We start from the raw sequence: 9,078 nt of genomic DNA on the forward strand, positions 1-9,078 counted from the left end.
GGTGATGTCGCCTTGGCCAGCAAGGAGAATCGGATGTTGCAATCAAAGACGCACCAGTAGCCACCTTCTGATGCATGGTCGGGCATTGATGCGGCAAGCCGACCCTGCACTTGCCTCGAAATATTGTACATGTCCATCCGAGAGAACTCCAATTGTTCATGTGCCACCGTCAGCACCTGTATTGCAAGCTCGGGCGCCGCTCGCTCATTGCACTGCTGCTGCCTCGACAACAGTGCTAAGGGGCCTTTGAAAGTGTTGCAGGAACATTGGCGTGCGCTGCTATGTGAATGGTGTAGCTAGCTTTTCTTTTAAATGCTTGTAAATTTGCCCGCTTTTCTGAATCGGAGCTTGCCGGCGTTGCCGTCCTTCGTCGCCGGAGAAGAAGAAGAGGGAGGATGCGCGCGTAGGGGATAACTGTTTGACTGTAGTAGCCGCCATCTGGGTCCCATGCCGACGTGGATAAGCTGTGGGTCCCGTCCGGCTCCACCTAATCCTGATACATATTGTGCTTAAGAGGCATGTCGTGCCGGGGGCTATTTGTGCGCACAGAGATGTCGCAGCAGAGACATTCTTACCAACGACGTCGCAATCCTTTCAATTCACCTAAAAAACGTCGCACAGGAGCTATTCGCCCATTTTTAACACCAAATTTCAAGGCACATTCAAACTGATTTCAAAATAAATTTAAATTATGTTTGATTTTTTTTAAATTAATTGAAATTTGAAATCTCAATATCCGAAATGATTTCCAAAATCGCATATTTGAGCGAGGTCCGAAATTACTTTGTTTTCGAAATAAAAAAAACTTGGTCATGAGTGTGTGGCAATGCCGGTGTGGCGGAAGCAGTGGTCGTTGTTGCGGGAGCATCGTCGATGTTGCGAAGACACCTGCTATTCGTCGCTCGTGTGTGAGGGAGAACAAAGCAAACTCTATGTCTCATGTGTCGCGTTCTATGGATAGGGGGACACGGATGGCTATTTGCTACGCACGTTCAGATCCGGGCGGATCGGCCAGCTCGGTTGCGTAGTGATTGCGCATCCGTGCAGGGTCAGCCCTGTCTTAACCATGAAACCGTTTCTGCGGAAGCTGCTGCACTTGTGGAGGGTCTAAAGCTGGCACTGAGTATTGGATGCAACTCCATACATATTCAAATGGACAATTTGGTGATTGTTGAAGCACTTAAACAAAACATGGGATACTCGATGGTCACTGCCCCTATTCTTGAAGAATATCGACATTCTTTAGAGGACTCCGGGAAGGTTCTTATTGAGCATTGTAACCGGGAATCTAATTTGATAGCTCATGTGCTAGCCCAGCAGCGCCGTATTGATGATCCACCAATGTTGTGGTTGGACGCACCCCCTGGGTTTATTTCGAGTTTCTTAGCGGATGATGTAACTTTTATTTTAGTTTATAAAGCTAGCCATGAAGGCATTTTCAAAAACAAAAAAAACATGAAACGCCAACATCAGCTTGCCATGAAGGCATTCCACTTGCCATGCATCAACCGATCAACGCCAACAACAGATGCAAATGCTGATGCCGGCCTACCTATATGTACAGCAATGGATGTATGTTACAATGGTTTCTTTGGGTTGGGTTGGGTTGGTGATCACCTCACGCCGCCGCTCCTCTCACATCTCCTTCTTCTTCTGCTGCTGCTGCTGCAGGGAGGCGCTGTCGTCGTCGTCGTCGCAGAGGACGGCGCGGGTGCGGCCGTAGCAGTGGAGGAACACCCAGAGCATGGCAGCGTTGAGCATGGTGTTGAACACCCATGCCCCGATGCCGCTGCACCCGCCGGCGACGGCCCCGCCGAAGTGCATCCACACTACCCCCGCGTGGCACACCAGGTTGCACCCCAGCAGCCCGAGCTGGCACGCGCGCGCCGGCAGCATGCCCGCCCACAAGAACCTGAACCCGAAGGCGACGGCGTGTGCGAGCGTGGACGCGAGGAGGGCCAGCACCTGGAATGGCTGCGAGAACTCGAGCCACAGGAACGCCATGGCCACCGACGACGCGTGCGCCAGCACCCGGGCCGCGGCACCGCGCCGGCGCCGGAGCACCGCGAACGCGGCGCGCAAAGCGTGGAGGTACCGGGAGAGGTAGTACGTACGCGTAGGACCAGAAGAAGACGCGACCGGACGAGCGGGTCCCCGGCGGGAAGCAGATGAGCCACCGGAGCGGCGTGGTCCGGCTCCGGCCACGCCACGACCACCGCGTGTCCCGTATCTCCGCCACCGCCGACAGCAGCGTGCCGGCGAAGATGGCCGACGAGACGGCGGCCATCAGGAGCGCGTGCGCGGCCGGGAGGGGACCTAAAGGGACCGGCTTCCGGCGGCGGAGGAGCAGCGCGTCGGCGGCGAGGCAGAGGGATACGTACGCGGCCAGGAAGCCGAGGACGAACGCCCAGGTGGAGAACCAGAGGCCCGAGGGGCTCCACCGGAAGCCGACGATGTCTGGCCCAGTCTTTTCCACGCGTGTGCAGCCTAATCCCGGTCAAGTCAGCAATCCCAGTTTACCAAACGAATCCAGGGTTCATTTTAGACCCGGATTACATAGTTCAGGATGCAATCGACAGGGATTTCGAATTGAAGGTTCATTTCATCGAACCTCTACAAATTCAGGGTTTAAAATAAACTTTTTCCTAAAGCTAGCCATGAAGGCATTTTCACAAAAAAAAAACATGAAACCATTAGTTGGTTCTTTTTAGACGGTTTTTTAAGAGGACTTTTATGTATAGTCACACTAGCTTGTCTCGTTTCATGGCATACATGCATTCATGCGTGTTGTATGTCTGTTGTACACGTCGGCCAGCCACATACTTTTGTTCATTTACTTCTGGAGACGGATTCAAAAGTGCAAAGAGGGAACAAAAATGGAAGACCAAGGAGATGCATGACAGGCAAAACAAACAGAAGACATGCATGACCCATCCTCATATGTACTGCATGCATTCGCTCAATTGGGTAAAGCATGGCGGGCTACCTAGGCAGCTAACCAGCCCTTCCACCCGCAATATATATAAGCCCACCCGCAATATATATAAGCATGTCATTTTGTTCTATTAACTCACCATCCACACGATAGAAGCAATGTAGTTAGCCATCCACTGAAGATGAAACTGTCACGAACAAGCTCGTGTGGAATCGCACATGGCTAACAGGTGCTCAAGTTTAGTAGAGTGTAGGGCATTGGAGCAAACCAAACCACAATCTCATCTCTCCCCAGTTGTACATGTACAAAAATGTAGTCATACTTAAGATACCCCATCATTTTGTACCTACCTATGTTTAAGTGTCAAATTAGATGTGTACCAGTGGATTTGCAGATTGCGTTGAGGACACCAGCAAGAGAAACTAGCTGGCTCAAAACCTACCATGGGATGGAAAGATTATTTAGTTTAGTCTTTTATACGGGCGGTTTACACATCTTGGTCAATAACCAAAAGTCCCAAAAATAATATATACTTAGATAAGAGAACTGAGATGCATCTTCTGTAATGGAATTGCCTTGTGGTGTGGCGTGCATGTTAATATCGGTCTATCAGGCGAACTGTGGGCACCAATGCTATACCCAATGCTTCCGCCGGCTGGCTCTATGGTGGTTGTAAGTTGTGAGTTTATTTGGAAAAAAATGACAATTGTTTTGAAAACCATGGAGTAGATCTTTTATTTTGTCATTTTTCAGCTTGAACCAAGTAGATCTTCTACTGAGCTATTGAATGTTAATTTATCAAACATTGTGCAACGTTTCGACCGAGTTGATATGGAGCTACGAAGCTTTAGGCCAAATGTGCATTCGGCCTAGGACTAATATTGATCGCCATGTTACTTTCTTTGTGTAATGGAATAAACATTCATGCATGTTGCATGGTGTGGTCCATACATAATTATTTTGTTTACCGGACATCGATGCAAAACCAGACTAAGGCTGCTCATAGTGGGGAGTAACTAAGAGTAGTAACATGATGTTGTTATTAGTCTATGTTACTACCTTCATAGTGGGGAGTAACATACAGGTGGTGTCATGCAAACAAACATTTATTAGGTTGTAGACACATAGTGCATTGAAATATGTGATGTGATGGTAACTAGCTATGTTACCACTACCATCTCTCTCCACATTAAATACTTGCCACGTCAGATTTTTTGCACACGTGGCGTTGATGTTAATGAGAGACCGGTGAGATGATGCATCACGGTTTGACCGGCAAAGCAAGCAGACATGCCAGATCGATGCCCAAATGTACTGCAATTAGTTAATTCATGTAAAATGCATGCATATACATACCAAATCAGTGCAAACATTTGGCTAGGCTGGCTAACTATATGCATGGTTTCTTGTTCTAGTGCTGCTATATAAGGTATCACACCAGAGAACCAAACTAGTGAGCCAGCCAGTCGTTCAAAATGGATCTGTTACGAACAAGCTCGTGTGAAACCAACAAGTGTCCAAATTAACTAGTGTGGGAGATTGGAGCAAACCAAACCTCAATCACATCTACATGTGGTGCCGTCAGGTAGTTATACATGTACATAAATGTAGTTTAGGAATCATATTCAGTCTAGGTGTAGGATGTGGTTTGAAGATCTATGTGGTAAACCAAAACGATTGTTTTGGAAACAAACCGATTTGATCTTTCAGCATAAATGAATTAAGTTTAGGAAGCTTATTCAGTCTAGGTGTAGGACGTGGTTTGAAGATCTATGTGGTAAACCAAAAGGATTGTTTTGGAAACAACCCGATTAGATCTTTTATTCAGTAGCGCAATGTTTCTTTACCAGCATTATGCAATGTTTTGGATTCATGGCCATTTGTCATGTATTTATCAAACATATATTGTGCAATCTTTCGAATCCATAGTCAATTATATTGATCCAATTTAGCTAGACGCCTCTCGAAATACTTTTTTTTTATGGCTTCTTGATAAATTCTGAAGAAGACGAGATCCTTCTGTCCATTTTCAGATGCACTTGTGGCCAGCTGATCCATAAGAGCATCTCCACCCCCCTCCCTTCCCCAATAGGCCCCCAAGGCACCTTTTTTATCGCCGGTAAAAAAAATCCAGTCGAGTCCTAGGGGCCCAAATTTCGCCGGTTTGGGCCGAAACTGGCGTCGGCGGACCCATTGCGCTGGGTGGCGCTGGAAAAAAATGGCGCGAAAACAACCCGCGCTAGATTTCCACCCCTCAGGGCCCGTCGAGTTAGCGCCTCAGATTCGTCGTCCTAGTCGTCTCGCCTCAGCTCCCGCGCAAATCAATGATGCCGCCGGTCGCGCGTCCCAGCCCTTTCCCGCCGCGCGTCCCGCCCTTTCCCGTCACACGTCCACACCGCTCCCACCCTGTCGCTGCCCACACTAGTCATGGTAGAGAGGTTCTGTAACGCCTCGGACACACCCGCGGTGGTCGTTACTCCTGGCGGGATCTAGACTGGCCCCACATATCAATACTAGTCTTTTTTGCGCACTTTGTCCTCACTCATGCGCACCCGGGATCAACTTTTCGGTCGGTCATCCATCCTAGAACTAACCTGAGAGTTCTATTTGAATGGGCTCCCGGAAAAGAAGGAATTCCTTATTGATATGAGTAGTCTATAATCCCTAATAAGCCAGGCTATCACATACACCACCACTCAGAGCACGCTTAACCTGAGAGTTCTATTTGAATGGACTTCCGGAAAAGAAGGAATTCCTTATTGATATGAGTAGTCTATCATCCCTAATAAGCCAGGCTATCACAGGTTCCCCGGCGACAGAGCGGCGGCCATCGGCTTCGGCCGCCGCTGGGCTGCACAAGTGGAAGGTGCGCCTGCTGCATGAGGCGCACTACCCGACGTTGCCCGACATGCACGTAACAGTGATCCAGGGGATGGCTGCAGCCAGGACGCCACGAAGGACAGGCGGCCGAGTGATAGCGATGAAGCTGACTACACAGTCTTCTACAAACTACTCGGCATGAACTAGGAGTAGTTTTACCTTTTATTTATGTAAATTTGCCTAAATATCAATGAAATTGCCTATATTTTGATCAAATTAACCGAATTTCGTCCATTTTGGGCTTTTTATTTTTTTTGGCTGATGTCGTTGCGGTCGCGACTAGGAATCGTTTCCGCCAACGTTGAAATTATTGCCGACAAGCCTCCAAGAGGCGCTATTTTTCGGCGAAAATCGTTCTTGGAGGGCCGAACGGCTAGATATGCCCTAAGGTCCATGGGGATTAAACTGGAGCTCTTTTTACAATACTTATCATGGGGCAATCAATGTCTAAGCGAGCAATCAACATAATCATCGGGCTGAAAGAACAATAATAAAAGAGAATTACTTTTAAACTGGATCGATTAGTTTACCATTTCTCTGAAGTCCCACCGAATCAGAGAGGAAAGAAGGCACAGAATCTTCAGGACAAAGGGACAGATGTACTGCAAGTCTGCAACATTCATGCTTATTTTTCTCCCTCTACCTGCCAACACATATAATCCTGCATCCCAACAGTGTGGTAAGCCAACTACCGAAGATCAAGATCTGACTGGGAAACTTGGAGCACCTAATAAGTACTAGTATAAAACAATAGACCTAACAAGCGGTTTGATGTCCATTTCACAGAATGCAAACAGTAAGGGCACAGCAGCAAAAGGAGAGATTTCGGTACCTGATTTGCATTACTTGGAGCAGGGGATGTCCAGCTCACCGTCGTAATGGACAATCCCGATGGGTTAACAAACTGAACTTCAGAAAGTATGTTACCTCTATTTGCAAGGCAAGTAGATACCTACCTTGTGACATATATGTGCGTCAGGACTATGAAAAGCAGCAAGTGCACCCTAATGATATTATGCTAATTTGGCATAACAGGGTACGAGTTAATTACCACGGTCAAATAGGCATTTTGGAGTGTGATAGTTAGAATAATTGGCCAGTTTCTGTTGGCCGCAGTCTCCCGGATTAAAAGATGTCATATGAGTTCAGCATGTGTGGTACTAAATCTAAAATTGAAAACAGCAAAAGTAAGACATGTATGTAACACAACTGTAGGTATCTCACAGATCAAAGTTAAGATGTACTGGGGTATGAAAACAAATTTTTCATCCAATAATTGTGTCATAATCTTCTCTTTCAAGCATCCCAAAATTGTACAGATATACATAGCAGTCACTAAGTTAGAAGGTTAAGAGAAATAACATGAGCTAAGCTCAAAAATATGAGAAAATAGAACACCAAATCTACATCATGTGGCATGATAATACCTCTGCAGTCAAAGAGGAGTTTGTCCAACTCCTATAAACGAACCTCTTTCAGTAAAATCTTTCTACATCGAGATGTATGGTATATATCTCCACTTTGTTCTGTCTATAAAGAATCTGAATAAAATCCTTTATGTTGATATGTACTACTATAAAAGTAAAAATATACCATCTTCATCCTTTCGGCGGCTCAAGCTGCACTTCCAGCGATCCAGGTAAACTTGAATCCATTTTAGTTTGGAACCTATCAGACTGCAGAAGATCAACTGAATTGTCTTCCTCAATGGTCCCAAGCACAAATTTGTTTATAAGGCAAGTTAAAAAAAATGTTTGTAAGGCTATCGACACCATCTCTTCTTCGCTTAACCTTCATGTACTCGATGTAAACCACCACCAATACAACCAATCCACATGTTCATCTCGTCGCCGTACCTGTGCCCAAGATGCTGCAACCCAGTGAAGAATGTTGTGACAGCGTCACCCAGAGCAGTCCTCCCAGTGTAGGTATTCAAATATTTTGACACGATCCTGCTTCTTAACATAATCTCACCATTCTCTGCTCTGTGTGGCCGACGATAAGCATTTATCGACTGCATGTAATGTAAATGCTACCATGCCTATTTTAGCATGTGAGGATTTGAAAGAGAAACTCCGGAGCTCGACGACGGCGAAGAGAACCCCGTGAACATGACAACCGGCCAGAGTAATGAAGTTATGTGTGAGCCTGGAAACGCAGGCGGGGAATGCGGGGTGGCTGCGATGCTGAGGGGAGCACCGACAGAGGTGTGAGGTGCATTTGTGCAGCACCAGCGTCGATGCAACACTAGCGGGAGAGGGGCGGCGCAGGGAGTGGAAGATTTATCCTGAGATAGAGCCGCGACCGACGTGAGGAATATACTATTTGATGGGGTTATACGAGATAAGGGACCGGCTAAGTCTGGTTTAACTCCTCAAAATGATAATTTTTACTCCTTTAACTGTTTTTGAAGGATCGGCTAGGGATGTCCTTATAAGCTCGATGAATTCCTTGATTTGAAAGAACAATTTCTCTTCGTCCTCTTCCATTTGAGCCACAATAAATATAACTTGTTTCCTTTTTTGCACGCTAATCATGAATATGACCTGGATCAAAGATTCTTCAAGCCTTGAAGGCACTCTCTTTCACTTGTTTTATGGGATACACACCTTCATGCATATTGTACGCACACATACATGCAGGCCAGCCAAAGGCTTCGTTCATTCACATGAGACGGATGCAAATTGTAAAAGTGCAACGAAAATGAAAGATTGATGTGATGCATGATAGGGAAACAAGCATGCACATCACATGGCCGGTCCCAGATGTACTGCATTCGGTGCATGCATACCATATACCTTACCTATATGCAAACATCTGGCTATGCATGATATTCCTCCTGCAATGTATATGTATGGTTTGATGTTCTACTGCTACTATATAAGGTGTTACATGTTGATTCACAATCCGCACGAGATAAAAACAACCTAGTTAGAGTTGGCCAGCCCATAAGATGTTACATGTTCTACTGCTACTATATAAGATGAAGCTGTCAGGAACAAGCTTAGTTGTCATCGCCCATGGCCAACAAGTGTTTAAATTAACTTGTGGGAGACTGGAGCAAACCAAACCACAATATAATCAATGAGAGGACGCGTGCAGGAGCTGTACATTTACTAGCACAAGTGTAGTTATACGTGGGAATCTAGCTGGGCCATAGATGTCATCGGCAGCATCAGCGAGATTACATCTGAGTTGGAGCCGCTGTTTGGACCCAGTTTTAATTCAAGTTCTCAGTTTAGGATCCTCCATGCAAACTTCAA

At 46.3% G+C, this 9,078-nt stretch overlaps 1 pseudogene; it reads right to left on the minus strand.

Moving 5' to 3' along the window:
* Nucleotides 1-1,540: 1,540 nt before the first annotated feature.
* On the minus strand, nt 1,541-7,835 carry LOC123409500 (annotated as a pseudogene).
* Nucleotides 7,836-9,078: the final 1,243 nt, after the last annotated feature.

The sequence above is a fragment of the Hordeum vulgare genome, chromosome 7H, assembly GCF_904849725.1.
Source record: "Hordeum vulgare subsp. vulgare chromosome 7H, MorexV3_pseudomolecules_assembly, whole genome shotgun sequence".
NCBI classification, from domain to species: Eukaryota; Viridiplantae; Streptophyta; class Magnoliopsida; order Poales; family Poaceae; genus Hordeum; species Hordeum vulgare.